General features: G+C 47.4%; 2 long non-coding RNA genes across 4 annotated transcripts in view; one reads left to right on the forward strand and one right to left on the reverse strand.

Moving 5' to 3' along the window:
* LOC308186609 overlaps positions 1–19,350 on the forward strand; it is a 64,220-nt gene that overhangs the window by 38,241 nt on the left and 6,629 nt on the right. For all 3 annotated transcript variants that reach the window (XR_013944134.1, XR_013944135.1, XR_013944136.1), the window contains one exon: positions 17,116–17,223. This is a non-coding gene — a long non-coding RNA (uncharacterized lncRNA). The remainder of the gene's footprint in view (positions 1–17,115; positions 17,224–19,350) is intronic.
* The window catches only part of LOC308186610, a 316,995-nt gene continuing 299,081 nt past the window's right edge, over positions 1,437–19,350 (reverse strand). Inside the window, exon 2 of the long non-coding RNA XR_013944137.1 lies at positions 1,437–2,267. This is a non-coding gene — a long non-coding RNA (uncharacterized lncRNA). The remainder of the gene's footprint in view (positions 2,268–19,350) is intronic.

The raw sequence follows: 19,350 nt of genomic DNA on the forward strand, positions 1-19,350 counted from the left end.
CCGAAAATGATGGTTTAACCCCCTCCTCTACTAATGAACCCTTACGCGACCCCAATCATAACCTTCAGCCTCATCTTGGGCACCACAATCACAATTTCCAGCAACCACTGAGTTCTGGCCTGGACAGGACTGGAGATCAACGCACTAGCCATCATTCCCCTAATTGCCAAATCCCACCACCCACGAGCAGTAGAAGCCGCAACGAAATACTTCCTAACCCAAGCAGCTGCTTCCGCCCTGGTCCTATTCTCTAGCATAACCAATGCCTGAGTCACCGGCCAATGAGACATCACACAAATAAACCACCCAACCTCCTGTCTACTACTGACAGCAGCAATCGCTATTAAACTGGGCCTAGTGCCATTTCACTTCTGATTCCCAGAAGTACTACAAGGATCGCCACTAATAACAGCCCTGCTACTCTCGACCCTCATAAAATTCCCCCCACTAACCCTGCTCCTACTAACATCCAAATCCCTCGACCCAGCTCTACTCACCGCCATGGCCCTAGCCTCAACAGCACTAGGAGGCTGAATAGGACTGAACCAAACACAAACACGCAAAATCCTAGCCTTCTCGTCCATCTCCCACTTAGGCTGAATCGCCATCATCCTAGTTTACAGCCCCAAATTGGCCTTACTTACCTTCTACCTATACACAATCATAACATCAGCCGTATTCCTAGCCCTTAACAAAATCAAAGCCCTTAACCTATCCATGATCACAACCTCATGAACAAAAACCCCAGTGCTAAACGCCACCCTAATACTAGTACTTTTATCCCTAGCAGGCCTCCCCCCATTAACAGGCTTTATACCAAAGTGACTTATCATCCAAGAACTAACTAAACAGGAAATAACACCAGCAGCCATGGCAATTGCCATGCTATCACTGCTCAGCCTCTTCTTCTACCTACGCCTCGCATACCACTCAACAATTACCCTTCCCCCCAACTCCTCTAACCACATAAAACAATGATACACTAGCAAAGCCCCAAGCACACCTACTGCGGTCCTTGCCTCACTATCAATCCTCTTACTTCCCCTGTCCCCAATAATACATGCCATTGTCTAGAAACTTAGGATAACACCCCAAACCGAAGGCCTTCAAAGCCTTAAATAAGAGTTAAACCCTCTTAGTTTCTGCACATTAAGACTTACAGAATATTAACCTGTATCTTCTGAATGCAAGTCAGACGCTTTAATTAAGCTAAAGCCTCCCTAGACAGATGGGCTTCGATCCCACAAAACTCTAGTTAACAGCTAAATGCCTAAACCAATTGGCTTCTGCCTACAAAGACCCTGACGCACCCTAGTGCGCATCGATGAGCTTGCAACTCAACATGAATTTCACTACAGAGCCGATAAGAAGAGGAATTAAACCTCTGTAAAAAGGACTACAGCCTAACGCTTCAACACTCAGCCATCTTACCCGTCACCTTCATCAACCGATGACTATTTTCCACTAACCATAAGGATATTGGCACCCTGTACCTCATCTTCGGGGCATGAGCAGGAATAGTCGGCACCGCACTCAGCCTATTAATCCGCGCAGAACTAGGACAACCAGGAACTCTCCTAGGCGACGACCAAATTTACAATGTAATCGTTACCGCTCACGCCTTTGTAATAATCTTCTTTATAGTCATACCCATCATGATCGGAGGATTCGGCAACTGATTAGTCCCCCTCATAATCGGTGCCCCCGACATAGCATTCCCGCGAATAAACAACATAAGCTTTTGACTCCTCCCCCCATCATTCCTCCTCCTACTAGCCTCATCCACTGTAGAAGCTGGCGCCGGCACAGGCTGAACTGTCTACCCTCCCCTACCAGGTGACCTTGCCCACGCCGGAGCTTCAGTAGACCTGGCTATCTTCTCACTCCACTTAGCCGGTATCTCCTCCATCCTTGGGGCCATCAACTTTATCACCACAGCCATCAACATAAAACCCCCCGCACTCTCACAATACCAAACCCCACTATTTGTCTGATCCGTACTAATTACCGCCATCCTACTCCTTCTATCACTCCCCGTACTCGCCGCCGGTATTACAATATTACTAACTGATCGAAACCTAAACACCACATTCTTCGACCCCGCTGGAGGAGGAGACCCAATCCTGTACCAACACCTATTCTGATTCTTCGGACACCCAGAAGTCTATATTCTGATCCTACCAGGGTTCGGAATCATCTCACACGTAGTCACGTACTACTCAGGCAAAAAGGAGCCCTTCGGCTACATGGGAATAGTCTGAGCCATACTATCCATCGGCTTCCTAGGATTCATCGTCTGAGCTCACCACATGTTTACAGTAGGAATAGACGTTGATACCCGAGCCTACTTTACATCAGCCACTATAATCATTGCCATCCCTACCGGAATCAAAGTATTTAGCTGACTAGCCACCCTGCACGGAGGAACAATCAAATGAGACCCCCCCCAATACTATGAGCTCTAGGATTTATCTTCCTATTTACCATCGGAGGATTAACAGGAATCGTTCTTGCAAACTCTTCCCTAGACATCGCCCTGCACGACACGTACTACGTAGTTGCCCACTTCCACTACGTCCTATCCATAGGCGCCGTCTTTGCCATTCTAGCAGGATTTACTCACTGATTCCCACTACTCACTGGGTTTACCCTACACCAAACATGAGCAAAAGCACACTTCGGGGTAATATTTACAGGAGTAAACCTAACGTTCTTCCCCCAGCACTTCCTAGGCCTAGCAGGAATACCCCGACGATACTCGGACTATCCCGACGCCTACACACTATGAAACACCATTTCCTCCTAGTCCTAGGACTTAGAGAAACTCCAGTACTAAAAATAGTAAACACAAGCAATAATTTCATATACTTCACTCTCACTCACCACTCAACTATCAGCTAACCACACCCCCGTCCACATAGCTTAACACAAAGCATGGCACTGAAGTTGCCAAGATGGCATAAAACATGCCTGCGGACAAAAGACTTAGCCCTAACCTTACGGTTGGTTTTTGCTAAATATATACATGCAAGTATCCGCGCCCCAGTGTAAACGCCCTCGACCACCTACCCCCATACAGGCCTTGAGGAGCGGGTATCAGGCACACCCAAGTAGTAGCCCAAGACGCCTCGCTAAGCCACGCCCCCACGGGTATTCAGCAGTAATTAACATTAAGCAATGAGTGCAAACTTGACTTAGTTATAGCAACAGCCTAACTTCAAGGGTTGGTAAATCTTGTGCCAGCCACCGCGGTCATACAAGAAACCCAAATCAACCGTCCTATTGACACGGCGTAAAGAGTGGTAAAATGCCTATCCTAGCTAACTAAGATCAAAATGCAACTGAGCTGTCATAAGCCCAAGATGCACCTAAACACACCATTAAGATGATCTTAGGAACTAACGACTGATTTAAACCCACGAAAGCCAGGGCCCAAACTGGGATTAGATACCCCACTATGCCTGGCCCTAAATCTTGATACTTACTTTACCGAAGTATCCGCCAGAGAACTACGAGCACAAACGCTTAAAACTCTAAGGACTTGGCGGTGCCCCAAACCCACCTAGAGGAGCCTGTTCTACAATCGATAATCCCCGATTAACCCAACCACCCCTTGCCAACACAGCCTACATACCGCCGTCGCCAGCCCACCTCGAATGAGAGCACAACAGTGGACACAATAGCACCCCGCTAATAAGACAGGTCAAGGTATAGCCTATGGAGTGGAAGAAATGGGCTACATTCCCTATTCATAGGGCACACGGAAAGAAGCGTGAAACCACTTCTGGAAGGCGGATTTAGCAGTAAAGTGGGACAATAGAGCCTACTTTAAGCCGGCCCTGGGGCACGTACATACCGCCCGTCACCCTCCTCAAAAGCCACATCCCACATAACTAATACCATAAATACGCTGAAGATGAGGTAAGTCGTAACAAGGTAAGTGTACCGGAAGGTGTACTTAGAATATCAAGACGTAGCTATAACACCAAAGCACTCAGCTTACACCTGAAAGATATCTACTAGACCGGATCGTCTTGAAGCCCCCCCTCTAGCTCAACCACACAAATAGTACACCAAAACTAAAGAATTTACTAAACTAATTAAACTAAAGCATTTTACAGTCTTAGTATAGGCGATAGAAAAGACACTTAGACGCGATAGAGACCCCAGTACCGTAAGGGAAAGATGAAATAGCAGTGAAACAATCAAAGCGACAGACAGCAAAGATCAACCCTTGTACCTTTTGCATCATGGTTTAGCGAGAACAACCAAGCAAAGTGAACTAAAGTTTGCCCCCCCGAAACCCAAGCGAGCTACTTTCAAGCAGTTAAAGAGAGCGAACCCGTCTCTGTTGCAAAAGAGTGGGATGACTTGTCAGTAGAGGTGAAAAGCCAACCGAGCTGGGTGATAGCTGGTTACCTGTGAAACGAATCTAAGTTCCCCCTTAATCCTCCCTACCGGACATCCTGAACCCTAATGAGATGATTAAGAGCTATTTAATGGAGGGACAGCTCCATTAAAAAAGGACACAACCTCGACTAGCGGATAATTCTTACTACTGATCCTACCGTGGGCCCTAAAGCAGCCATCAAAAAAGAGTGCGTCAAAGCTCCACCACCTAAAAATACCAAAATAAGATGATTCCCTTATCACAAACAGGTCAACCTATGAATATAGGAGAATTAATGCTAAAATAAGTAACTCAGGGCCACACCCCTCTAACGGCGCAAGCTTACATAGAAACATTATTAACAGACCTAGACAGATACAAAAACCCCTACAAGACCACGTATTAACTAACCCTGTTAACCCGACTCAGGAGCGCCTATAAGAGCGATTAAAATCTGTGAAAGGAACTCGGCAAATTAATAAGGCCCGACTGTTTACCAAAAACATAGCCTTCAGCAAATTAAACAAGTATTGAAGGTGATGCCTGCCCGGTGACTTAGGTTTAACGGCCGCGGTATCCTAACCGTGCAAAGGTAGCGCAATCAATTGTCCCATAAATCGAGACTTGTATGAATGGCTAAACGAGGTCTTAACTGTCTCTCACAGATAATCAGTGAAATTGATCTCCCCGTGCAAAAGCGGGGATGTGAACATAAGACGAGAAGACCCTGTGGAACTTAAAAATCAACGACCACCGCGAATCCTCAATCAACCCCACTGGGGCCACTACCATCGCAGAGCCTGGTCGATATTTTTCGGTTGGGGCGACCTTGGAGGAGAACAAATCCTCCAAAAACAAGACCATACCTCTTTACCTAGAGCTACCCCTCAAAGTGCTAACAGTGACCAGACCCAATATAATTGATTAATGGACCAAGCTACCCCAGGGATAACAGCGCAATCCCCCTCAAGAGCCCATATCGACAGGGGGGTTTACGACCTCGATGTTGGATCAGGACATCCTAATGGTGCAGCCGCTATTAAGGGTTCGTTTGTTCAACGATTAACAGTCCTACGTGATCTGAGTTCAGACCGGAGCAATCCAGGTCGGTTTCTATCTATGACACACTCTCCCCAGTACGAAAGGACCGGGAAAGTGGGGCCAATACCACAAGCACGCCCCCCCCCTCTAAGCAGTGAAACCAACTAAACCGTGAAGAGGGCCTTCCCCCACCACTTTCAATCCTAGAAAAGGACCAGCTAGAGTGGCAGAGCCCGGCAAGTGCAGAAGGCTTAAGCCCTTTCCCCAGAGGTTCAAATCCTCTCCCTAGCTTCACCCATGATTCAAATAACAACACTAAGCTGCCTCATTATATCCCTCCTATACATCATCCCAATCCTGATTGCCGTAGCCTTCCTAACCCTAGCAGAACGGAAAATCCTAAGCTACATACAATCCCGCAAAGGCCCTAACGTTGTCGGGCCTTTTGGCCTACTTCAACCATTTGCGGACGGACTGAAACTATTTACCAAAGAGCCCATCCGACCCTCTACCTCTTCCCCACTTCTATTCATTCTGATACCAATACTAGCCCTTGTCCTAGCCCTCACCACTTGAGCACCACTACCACTCCCATTTCCCCTAGCAGATCTAAACCTCGGAGTTCTCTTCCTAATAGCCATGTCAAGCCTAGCCGTCTACTCAGTCCTATGATCAGGCTGAGCCTCGAACTCAAAATACGCACTAATCGGAGCCCTACGGGCAGTAGCACAGACCATTTCATACGAAGTGACACTGGCCATAATCCTGCTATCAATAATCATACTAAGCGGAAGCTACACACTCAGCTCCTTTGCCGTCGCACAGGAGCCTCTATACTTCATTTTCTCCTCATGACCCCTAGCAATAATATGATACGTATCCACCCTAGCAGAGACAAACCGAGCTCCTTTTGACCTCACAGAGGGTGAATCTGAGCTAGTCTCAGGGTTTAACGTTGAATACGCCGCAGGACCCTTCGCCTTATTCTTCCTAGCTGAATATGCGAACATTATGCTAATAAATACACTTACAGCCATCATATTCCTAAACCCAAGCGCCCTAGGGCCACCCACAGAACTATTCCCCGTCATCCTAGCCACAAAAGTCCTCCTACTATCTTCTGGTTTCTTATGGGTCCGAGCTTCATACCCACGATTCCGATATGACCAACTAATGCACCTACTATGAAAAAACTTCCTACCCCTCACACTAGCTCTGTGCCTCTGACACATCAGCATACCTATCTGCTATGCAGGCCTACCTCCTTACATAAGGAAATGTGCCTGAACTACAAAGGGTCACTATGATAAAGTGAACATAGAGGTATAACAGCCCTCTCATTTCCTGTTGACCTTAGAAAAGTAGGAATTGAACCCACACAAGAGAAATCAAAATTCTCCATACTTCCCTTATATTATTTTCTAGTAGAGTCAGCTAATCAAGCTATCGGGCCCATACCCCGAAAATGATGGTTTAACCCCCTCCTCTACTAATGAACCCTTACGCGACCCCAATCATAACCTTCAGCCTCATCTTGGGCACCACAATCACAATTTCCAGCAACCACTGAGTTCTGGCCTGGACAGGACTGGAGATCAACGCACTAGCCATCATTCCCCTAATTGCCAAATCCCACCACCCACGAGCAGTAGAAGCCGCAACGAAATACTTCCTAACCCAAGCAGCTGCTTCCGCCCTGGTCCTATTCTCTAGCATAACCAATGCCTGAGTCACCGGCCAATGAGACATCACACAAATAAACCACCCAACCTCCTGTCTACTACTGACAGCAGCAATCGCTATTAAACTGGGCCTAGTGCCATTTCACTTCTGATTCCCAGAAGTACTACAAGGATCGCCACTAATAACAGCCCTGCTACTCTCGACCCTCATAAAATTCCCCCCACTAACCCTGCTCCTACTAACATCCAAATCCCTCGACCCAGCTCTACTCACCGCCATGGCCCTAGCCTCAACAGCACTAGGAGGCTGAATAGGACTGAACCAAACACAAACACGCAAAATCCTAGCCTTCTCGTCCATCTCCCACTTAGGCTGAATCGCCATCATCCTAGTTTACAGCCCCAAATTGGCCTTACTTACCTTCTACCTATACACAATCATAACATCAGCCGTATTCCTAGCCCTTAACAAAATCAAAGCCCTTAACCTATCCATGATCACAACCTCATGAACAAAAACCCCAGTGCTAAACGCCACCCTAATACTAGTACTTTTATCCCTAGCAGGCCTCCCCCCATTAACAGGCTTTATACCAAAGTGACTTATCATCCAAGAACTAACTAAACAGGAAATAACACCAGCAGCCATGGCAATTGCCATGCTATCACTGCTCAGCCTCTTCTTCTACCTACGCCTCGCATACCACTCAACAATTACCCTTCCCCCCAACTCCTCTAACCACATAAAACAATGATACACTAGCAAAGCCCCAAGCACACCTACTGCGGTCCTTGCCTCACTATCAATCCTCTTACTTCCCCTGTCCCCAATAATACATGCCATTGTCTAGAAACTTAGGATAACACCCCAAACCGAAGGCCTTCAAAGCCTTAAATAAGAGTTAAACCCTCTTAGTTTCTGCACATTAAGACTTACAGAATATTAACCTGTATCTTCTGAATGCAAGTCAGACGCTTTAATTAAGCTAAAGCCTCCCTAGACAGATGGGCTTCGATCCCACAAAACTCTAGTTAACAGCTAAATGCCTAAACCAATTGGCTTCTGCCTACAAAGACCCTGACGCACCCTAGTGCGCATCGATGAGCTTGCAACTCAACATGAATTTCACTACAGAGCCGATAAGAAGAGGAATTAAACCTCTGTAAAAAGGACTACAGCCTAACGCTTCAACACTCAGCCATCTTACCCGTCACCTTCATCAACCGATGACTATTTTCCACTAACCATAAGGATATTGGCACCCTGTACCTCATCTTCGGGGCATGAGCAGGAATAGTCGGCACCGCACTCAGCCTATTAATCCGCGCAGAACTAGGACAACCAGGAACTCTCCTAGGCGACGATCAAATTTACAATGTAATCGTTACCGCTCACGCCTTTGTAATAAGCTTCTTTATAGTCATACCCATCATGATCGGAGGATTCGGCAACTGATTAGTCCCCCTCATAATCGGTGCCCCCGACATAGCATTCCCGCGAATAAACAACATAAGCTTTTGACTCCTCCCCCCATCATTCCTCCTCCTACTAGCCTCATCCACTGTAGAAGCTGGCGCCGGCACAGGCTGAACTGTCTACCCTCCCCTAGCAGGTGACCTTGCCCACGCCGGAGCTTCAGTAGACCTGGCTATCTTCTCACTCCACTTAGCCGGTATCTCCTCCATCCTTGGGGCCATCAACTTTATCACCACAGCCATCAACATAAAACCCCCCGCACTCTCACAATACCAAACCCCACTATTTGTCTGATCCGTACTAATTACCGCCATCCTACTCCTTCTATCACTCCCCGTACTCGCCGCCGGTATTACAATATTACTAACTGATCGAAACCTAAACACCACATTCTTCGACCCCGCTGGAGGAGGAGACCCAATCCTGTACCAACACCTATTCTGATTCTTCGGACACCCAGAAGTCTATATTCTGATCCTACCGGGGTTCGGAATCATCTCACACGTAGTCACGTACTACTCAGGCAAAAAGGAGCCCTTCGGCTACATGGGAATAGTCTGAGCCATACTATCCATCGGCTTCCTAGGATTCATCGTCTGAGCTCACCACATGTTTACAGTAGGAATAGACGTTGATACCCAAGCCTACTTTACATCAGCCACTATAATCATTGCCATCCCTACCGGAATCAAAGTATTTAGCTGACTAGCCACCCTGCACGGAGGAACAATCAAATGAGACCCCGCCAATACTATGAGCTCTAGGATTTATCTTCCTATTTACCATCGGAGGATTAACAGGAATCGTTCTTGCAAACTCTTCCCTAGACATCGCCCTGCACGACACGTACTACGTAGTTGCCCACTTCCACTACGTCCTATCCATAGGCGCCGTCTTTGCCATTCTAGCAGGATTTACTCACTGATTCCCACTACTCACTGGGTTTACCCTACACCAAACATGAGCAAAAGCCCACTTCGGGGTAATATTTACAGGAGTAAACCTAACGTTCTTCCCCCAGCACTTCCTAGGCCTAGCAGGAATACCCCGACGATACTCGGACTATCCCGACGCCTACACACTATGAAACACCATTTCCTCCATCGGCTCCCTAATCTCAATAGTAGCCGTAATCATACTAATATTCATCATCTGAGAAGCCTTTTCGGCCAAACGAAAAGTCCTACAACCAGAACTAACTACCACAAACGTTGAATGAATCCACGGCTGCCCTCCCCCATACCATACTTTCGAGGAACCGGCCTTCGTCCAAGTACAAGAAAGGAAGGAATCGAACCCTCACATGCTGGTTTCAAGCCAACTGCATTCACCGCTCATGCTTCTTTCTTATGAGACGTTAGTAAACCAATTACATAGCCTTGTCAAGACTAAATCACAGGTAAAAATCCTGTACATCTCATGTGGCCAACCACTCCCAACTAGGATTCCAAGACGCCTCATCACCCATCATAGAAGAACTCGTTGAATTCCACGACCACGCCCTAATCGTTGCCCTAGCTATCTGCAGCCTAGTTCTCTACCTTTTAGCCCACATACTAACAGAAAAAGAGAATAGGTTGGTGATTACGGTGGCCCCTCAGAATGACATTTGTCCTCATGGTAGGACATACCCTACGAAGGCAGTTGCTATTAGGGTGAGTAGGAGGATTACTCCTGTGTTTCAGGTTTCTTTGTATAGGTAGGAGCCGTAGTAGAGGCCTCGTCCGATGTGTAAGTAGATGCAGTTAAAGAAGAGCGAAGCACCATTGGCGTGGAGGTTGCGGATGAGCCATCCGTACTGGACGTCTCGGCATGTGTGAGCTACTGAGGAGAAGGCGAGTGAAGTGTCTGCGGTGTAGTGTATGGCTAGTAGCAGGCCTGTTAGGATTTGTGTGGCTAAGCAGATGGCTAGAAGGGAGCCGAAGTTTCATCAGGCAGAGATGTTGGAGGGGGCAGGTAGGTCGATTAGGGAGTTGTTGATTATTTTTAGTAGGGGATGGGATTTGCGGATGTTAGGGGCCATTAGTGAGTCTGTGTGTTATTAGGATTATTACCAGGATGGAGAGGGCGAAGGATCCTAGGTAGGCCTTAATTAGCCCTGTGTGTATTGAGGTTGCGGCTTTGCTTGCGGCTACTTGTAGTTCAGCAAGGCCCTCTGGCCCTATTTTTTTGAGTCAGGAGAGGTCGATCAAGTGTAGGGCAATGTTTTGTCCCTTTTCTAGTAGGTTTTTGGAGAAGAATCGGTGTACTAGGGGGTTGAAGTACCCTAATGCAGAGGAGAAGTTTATGAGGGGGGTTGGTTTGGGGTGAGTGAGGGTGTGTGTTATGTTCGATAGTTCTAGGGCTAGGATGATTCCTAGGATTGTTATGAGGATGGCAGCAGTTTTGGTGATAAGGGGTATGGTTATTGGGGGGGTTTTGGTTGGTGTGATGAAAGAGGTAATGATTATTCCTGCTGTAATGCTGCCTAGGGCGAGCGAACCCTTAATAGCGGCTGCACCATTAGGATGTCCTGATCCAACATCGAGGTCGTAAACCCCCCTGTCGATATGGGCTCTTGAGGGGGATTGCGCTGTTATCCCTGGGGTAGCTTGGTCCATTAATCAATTATATTGGGTCTGGTCACTGTTAGCACTTTGAGGGGTAGCTCTAGGTAAAGAGGTATGGTCTTGTTTTTGGAGGATTTGTTCTCCTCCAAGGTCGCCCCAACCGAAAAATATCGACCAGGCTCTGCGATGGTAGTGGCCCCAGTGGGGTTGATTGAGGATTCGCGGTGGTCGTTGATTTTTAAGTTCCACAGGGTCTTCTCGTCTTATGTTCACATCCCCGCTTTTGCACGGGGAGATCAATTTCACTGATTATCTGTGAGAGACAGTTAAGACCTCGTTTAGCCATTCATACAAGTCTCGATTTATGGGACAATTGATTGCGCTACCTTTGCACGGTTAGGATACCGCGGCCGTTAAACCTAAGTCACCGGGCAGGCATCACCTTCAATACTTGTTTAATTTGCTGAAGGCTATGTTTTTGGTAAACAGTCGGGCCTTATTAATTTGCCGAGTTCCTTTCACAGATTTTAATCGCTCTTATAGGCGCTCCTGAGTCGGGTTAACAGGGTTAGTTAATACGTGGTCTTGTAGGGGTTTTTGTATCTGTCTAGGTCTGTTAATAATGTTTCTATGTAAGCTTGCGCCGTTAGAGGGGTGTGGCCCTGTACATGAGGGGCCTAGGATGATTCCTAGGATTGTTATGAGGATGGCAGCGGTTTTGGTGATAAGGGGTATGGTTATTGGGGGGGTTTTGGTTGGTGTGATGAAAGAGGTAATGATTATTCCTGCTGTAATGCTGCCTAGGGCGAGTCGGGTTAGGGGGGCGGTGATTAGTGGGTTGTTTTCGTTTATTGATACTATTGGGGGGATTCGGGTTTGTCCAGCTTGGACTAGGATGGTTATGCGGATGCTGTAGGTTGCGGTGAATGCTGTGGCTATAAGGGTTAGGAGTAGGGCTCAAGTATTTAGGTATGATGTGTTTAAGCTTTCGATGATGAGGTCTTTTGAGTAGAATCCGGCTAGGAATGGGGTTCCTATCAGCGCCAGGTTTCCGATGGTTAGGCAGGAAGTAGTGACTGGGAGTATTTTCTGTAGGCCTCCTATCTTTCGGATATCTTGTTCTCCGTTTAGGTTGTGGATGATAGACCCTGAGCATAGGAATAGTATGGCTTTAAAGAAGGCATGGGTTGAGATGTGTAGGAAGGCTAGTTGTGGGAGGTTTAGTCCGATAGTGACTATTATTAGTCCTAGTTGGCTGGATGTTGAGAAAGCAATGATTTTTTTGATGTCATTTTGGGTTAGGGCGCATGTGGCAGCGAATAGGGTTGATAGAGCACCTAGGCATAGGCAGGCAGTTAGGGCTGTCTGGTTGGTGGCTAGCAGGGGGTGCATGCGGATGAGCAGGAAGATTCCGGCTACTACTATGGTACTGGAGTGCAGTAGGGCTGATACTGGGGTGGGGCCTTCTATTGCTGCGGGCAGTCATGGGTGGAGTCCAAATTGGGCGGATTTTCCTGCGGCTGCGAGGATTAATCCTATGAGGGGGAGGATTGGGGTTTGGTGGGGGTGTACGGCTTGTTGGATCTCTCAGGTGTTGAATGTTGAAGCTAGTCATGCTATGCTCAGGATCAGTCCGATGTCTCCGATTCGGTTGTAGATTACGGCTCGTAGGGCGGCGGTGTTGGCATCTGCTCGGCCTTGTCATCAGCCGATGAGAAGGAAGGACATGATTCGTACTCCTTCCCAGCCTACGAATAGGAGGAATATGTTGTTTGCGGTTGTTAGGAGGAGTATGGCGACTAGGAATGTCAGTAGGTAGGTGAAAAATTTTGTTACGTATGGCTCTGAGGCCATGTATCATATGGCGAATTGTAGGATTGATCATGTTACAAATAGGGCGATTGGAAGAAATGTTATTGAGTATTGGTCTATTTTTAGGCTCAGGGGGATTTTAAAGTTTATAATGAATTTTCACTCCCAGTGGCAGGTGACAGATTCTACTCCCGAGTAGATGAATGCGGTTGTAGGGGCTAGGCTAATTAGGAATGCGGTTTTAACAGCGCGGGTGGTGGCTTGTGGGGTGTTTTTAAAGTTTTTAAATAGAAATGGCAGGATGATTGGGGTTAGGAGGATTGTCAGCGTGAGTAGTGTGAGGGAGTTGATTAGTAGTGTGGGGTTCACTACTTTTACTTGGATTTGCACCAAGATGGGTGGTTCCTAAGACCAGTGGATTGCTGTTATCCTTTAAAAGTAAGGGGGCTGAGGTTTTAGGCTCAGATGTAAGAGTTAGCAGCTCTTGTTGGTTAAACCCTCCCCTCGGCAGGTAAGAAGGTTTGAACTTCTATTCTTAGAATCACAGTCTAATGTTTGGTTTAAACTATACTTGCATGAGGGGATTCCGGAGATCAGTTCGGGTTTGAGGATTAGGAGGAATATTGGGATAATGTGGAGTGTTATGAGCGGGTGTTCTCGCGTGGTTGAGTTTTGCATAGATGTGATGTGGGAGGGGATTGAGCCTCGTTGGGTCATTAGTAGTATGAATAAGGTGTAGGAGGCGGTTAGTAGGGTTGCGATTCCTGTTAGGATGATCGTGAAGGCAGATCAGTTGAATAAGGTGATTATAATGGTTAGCTCTGCTATGAGGTTTGTTGTTGGGGGTAAGGCTATGTTTGTTAGATTGGCCAGCAATCATCAGGTAGCTATGAGTGGTAGGAGAGGTTGTAGGCCTCGTGTGAGTAGTAGAATTCGGCTGTGCGTACGTTCATAGTTTGTGTTGGCTAGGCAGAATAGTATGGAGGAAGTTAGTCCATGGGAAATTATTAGGATCATTGCCCCTGAGAATGATCAGTGGGTTTGGATTATTCCTGCGGCGATAACTAGGCCTATGTGGCTAACGGATGAATAAGCGATTAGTGATTTTAGGTCTGTCTGTCGTAGGCAGATTGAGCTAGTCATTAGGGCGCCTCATAGGGCCAGGGTTAGGAAGGGGTAGTGCAGGAGGTTGGACAGTGGGCCCATAAATAGAGTGACTCGTATAATTCCGTATCCTCCTAGCTTTAGTAGTAGGGCGGCGAGGAGTATTGAGCCTGCGATGGGTGCTTCTACGTGGGCTTTTGGCAGTCAGAGGTGTAGGCCGTATAGTGGGGCTTTTACTATGAATGCTATGAGCAGTGCTAGACCTGATAGTATTCCTGTCCATGAGGTGGATAGGGTTGGGTGGGTTAGTTGTAGGGTTGGCAGGTGCAGGGTGCCAATTTTCACGTATAGGTGTATGATTGTGATTAGCAGGGGTAGAGAGCTTACTGGCGTGTAGAATAGCAGGTAGATGCCAGCGCTTAGGCGTTCTGGTTGGTTCCCCCATCGGGTGATTAAGATTAGGGTGGGAATGAGGGTTGCTTCAAATGAGATGTAAAATAGTGCTAGTTCTGTGGTGGAAAAGGCTAGTAGGATGAATGGCTGGACTGCGACTAAGGTTGAGATAAAGATTCGTTTGCGTTGTAGGGGTTCTTGTTGCAGGTGGTTTTGGCTTGCTATGATTATGAGTGGGAGTAGTCAGCAGGATAGTACTAGGAGGGGGGATGAGATTTGGTCAATTCCTGTTCAGTTGGATAAAAATTTGTAGGGGTAGTAGGTTGGGATTAATCACTGTAGGCTTAGGGCAGCGATTAGGAGGCTGTATAAGGTGGTGTTAGTCCATAGAAATTTTGGTGGAGACAGCAGGGCTGTTGGAAGAAGTATGATTGTGGGTAGGATGATTTTTAGCATTGCAGGAGGTTTAGGTTGTGTAGATGGTCGGAGCCATGTGTGCGGGTGGAGGCTACTAGGATGGCCAGGCCTGTGCCCGCCTCACACGCTGAGAAGGTTAGCATGAGAATTGGTACCATGGTGAATGAGGAGACTTGGTTTTCGATGGATCATATTGATAGGCCTACGAATATCGATAATATTATGCTTTCAAGGCATAGTAGGGCGGATACTAGGTGGGTTCGGTGGAAGGCTAGCCCTAGTCCGCTGAAAATGAAGGCTGAGTAGAAGCTTAAATGTAGGGGCGACATAAGAAAGTTACAGGGTTGGCTGTAATCTGCTGGGTCGAAACCAGCTATCTTTTTGGTTAGACTAACTTTCTGTTATTCTGCTCATTCTAGGCCCCCTTGAATTCACTCGTAGGCCAGTCCGAGTGTTAGGAGAAGGAGGATCACTACAGTTCAGGTGAGGGTCATTAGGGGGGATTGGAGTTGGACGGCTCATGGCAGGGGGAGTAGGAGGGCGATTTCTAGGTCGAATAGGACGAACAGGATGGCTACTGAGGAAGAATCGGACTGAGAATGGTAATCGAGCAGATCCAAGTGGGTCGAATCCACATTCGTACGGTGAGAGTTTCTCTGAGTCGGGGTTTATTTGGGCGAGTCAGAAGTTTAATGCGGTTAGGGCGGCGCTTAGGATTGATGATAGGGCGAATATGAACATGAGTGCGTTCATTGCTCTCCTCTGGGTTTATACCAGATTCTAGAGATTGGAAGTCAATTGTAATTAATATACTAGAAGAGCAAGATCCTCATCAGTAGATGGTTATGTAGAGGAATAGTCAGATGACGTCTACGAAGTGTCAGTATCAGGCTGCTGCCTCGAATCCGAAGTGGTGGTCTGATGTAAAGTGGAACTTGATCAGTCGGAAGAGGCAGACGGTCAGGAAGGAGGATCCGATGATTACGTGGAGTCCGTGGAATCCAGTGGCAACGAAGAAGGTAGATCCGTAGACGCTATCGGCGATTGAGAATGGGGCTTCGTGGTATTCTATTGCTTGTAGGGCTGTGAAGTAGAATCCCAAGAGGATCGTTAGGGTTAGGGCGTGGATGGCATGTTTTCGGTTTCCTTCTGTGATGCTGTGATGGGCTCACGTTACGGTAACGCCTGAGGCTAGTAGGATGGCTGTGTTTAGTAGGGGGACTTCTATCGGGTTGAGTGGTTTAATTCCTGTTGGGGGTCATTGGCCTCCTAGTTCTGGGGTTGGGGCCAGGCTCGAGTGGAAGAACGCTCAGAAGAACCCTAAGAAGAAGAATGCTTCGGATGTGATGAAAAGGATTATGCCGTATCGTAGGCCTTTTTGGACTGTGGGAGTGTGATGGCCTTGGAAGGTGCTTTCTCGTACAATGTCTCGTCATCATTGGAGTATTACTAGGAGTATTGAGATGAGGCCTAGGGTTAGTAGTATGGATGAGTTGTAGTGGAATCACATGATTAATCCTGAGGTTGTGAGTAGGGCGGCGGCTGCCCCGAAGATTGGTCAAGGGCTTGGGTCAACTATGTGGTATGAGTGTGCTTGGTGTGCCATTAGATGTTTTCTTGTAAGTATAGGCTTAGAAGGAGCACGAAGACGTAGGCCTGGATTATGGCTACTGCTACTTCTAGGATGGTTAGGAGTAGTAGGATGATTATTGTTAGGATGGATACTGCAGGAAGGGTGGGTATTAATGCAATGGAGGCTGTAGAGATGAGTTGGATGAGTAAGTGTCCTGCTGTAAGGTTGGCTGTAAGGCGGACTCCGAGGGCTAGGGGGCGGATTAGTAGGCTGGTTGTTTCGATCAGGATTAGTGCGGGGATTAGGGGTGTAGGGGTACCTTCGGGTAATAGGTGGGCTAAAGAGGCTGATGGTTGGTTTCGTAGGCCTGTTAGTAGTGTGGCGAGCCATAGTGGGAAGGCTAGGGCTATGTTCATAGATAGTTGGGTGGTTGGGGTGAATGTATATGGAAGGAGGCCTAGAAGGTTGATTGTAAGAAGTATGATTATTAGGGATGTAAATATTATGGCTCATTTGTGGCCATTTTTGTTGAGTGGGACTATTAGTTGTTTTGTGATTAGGTGAAGGAGTCATGTTTGGATAGTAGAAAGGCGGTTGTTGATTCATCGGTTGTTTGGGGACGGGAATAGTAGGGCTGGGAAGAGTAGGGATAGTAGGATTAAGGGGATGCCAAATAGATTGGGGCTGGAAAATTGGTCAAAGAAGCTTAGGTTCATGGTCAGGATCATGGTGTGGGTTTGGTAGTGAGGGAGGTCTTATTTGATGGGGGGTTGGTTGTGGTGAAGGCTAGTAGTTTTGGTTGGATGAGGAGTGCTAGGGTTAATCAGGTTATAATTATGATTGAAAATCATGGTGCGGGGTTAAGCTGTGGCATATCATTAAGGAGGGGGAAGTCCCTCTTTGGCTAGCTTAAAAGGCTAGTGCTGTTGCATAGCTTCTTAATGATTAGGATGATGATAGAAGGGACGATCAGGCCTCGAAATGTGGGAGTGGGGTTGATTCTACTACAATGGGTATGTAGCTGTGATTAGCCCCGCAAATTTCTGAGCATTGTCCGTAAAAAATCCCAGGCCGGGTGGTAATGAATGAAGTTTGGTTTAGTCGGCCTGGGATTGCGTCTGTTTTAACTCCGAGCGTTGGGACTGCTCAGGAGTGGAGTACGTCTCCTGCAGTAATGATCACGCGGATGGGGGATTCTATTGGGATAACTACGCGGTGGTCAACTTCTAGCAGTCGGAAGTGGCCGTTGGGTAAGTCTGGGGTGGGCACTATGTAGGAGTCGAATGATAGGTCTTTGAAGTCTGTGTATTCGTAGCTTCAGTATCATTGGTGGCCGATGGCTTTTAGGGTGAGGTCTGGTTCGTCGATTTCGTCCATTATGTAGAGGATTTGTAGGGATGGGAGGGCGAGGAGTACCAGGACGATAGCAGGTAGGATTGTCCAGATCAGCTCTACTTCTTGGGCGTCTACAGCATTGGACGAGAGTTTTTCTGTTAGTATGTGGGCTAAAAGGTAGAGAACTAGGCTGCAGATAGCTAGGGCAACGATTAGGGCGTGGTCGTGGAATTCAACGAGTTCTTCTATGATGGGTGATGAGGCGTCTTGGAATCCTAGTTGGGAGTGGTTGGCCACATGAGATGTACAGGATTTTTACCTGTGATTTAGTCTTGACAAGGCTATGTAATTGGTTTACTAACGTCTCATAAGAAAGAAGCATGAGCGGTTAACCTCCTGGGAGACCCAGAAAACTTCACCCCAGCAAACCCGCTAGTAACCCCACCACACATCAAGCCAGAATGATACTTCCTATTCGCCTACGCCATCCTACGTTCAATCCCAAATAAACTAGGAGGCGTATTAGCACTGGCCGCCTCCGTACTGATCCTATTCCTAATCCCATTCCTGCACAAATCAAAACAACGAGCAATAACATTCCGACCACTCTCCCAGCTCCTATTCTGAGTACTAGTCGCCGACCTCCTCGTCCTAACATGAGTAGGAAGCCAACCCGTCGAACACCCATTCATCATCATCGGCCAACTCGCTTCAATCGCCTACTTCACTATCCTCCTATTTCTCCTCCCCGCCGCAAGCGCCCTAGAAAACAAAATACTCAACTGCTAAATACTCTAATAGTTTATAAAAACATTGGTCTTGTAAACCAAAGATTGAAGACTTACCACTTCTTAGAGTACCCCAAACTCAGAAAAAAAGGACTCAAACCTTTATCTCCAGCTCCCAAAGCTGGCATTTTCAATAAACTATTCTCTGACCCTAACCCCTAAACCGCCCGAATAGCACCCCGCGACAACCCCCGCACAAGCTCCAATACAACAAACAAAGTCAACAACAGCCCCCAACCCGCCACTAAAAACATCCCTGCCCCATGTGAATAAAACATGGAAACTCCACTAAAATCCGACCGAACAACAAACACCCCAACATTATTCACAGTAGAAACCCCGAACTTCCAAGCCCCCATAAACCCCCCAAACACCAACCCCCCAAAAACAATTGCCACAAACGCTACTGCACATCCAATCACCCGTCAATCCCCCCAAGCCCCAGGGAAAGGCTCCGCTGCTAAAGCTACTGAATAAACAAACACCACCAGCATACCCCCCAAATACACCATAAACAGCACTAAAGCCACGAACGAAACCCCAAGGCCCAGCAACCACCCGCACCCCGCCACAGACGCTAACACCAAACCAACAACCCCATAATACGGCGAAGGATTCGACGCCACACCCAAAACACCCACCGCAAAGCAAATCCCTAAAAAAAACATAAAATAAGTCATTATTCCTGCCCGGACACTACCCGAGGCCTGCGGCTCGAAAAGCCGCCATTGTTCTCAACTACAGGAACTAACCGCAAGCCCCCAATAATTCTACCCCATCTATGCCATT

The sequence above is a fragment of the Anser brachyrhynchus genome, assembly GCF_964034855.1.
Source record: "Anser brachyrhynchus genome assembly, contig: SCAFFOLD_72, whole genome shotgun sequence".
Taxonomy (NCBI): Eukaryota; Metazoa; Chordata; class Aves; order Anseriformes; family Anatidae; genus Anser; species Anser brachyrhynchus.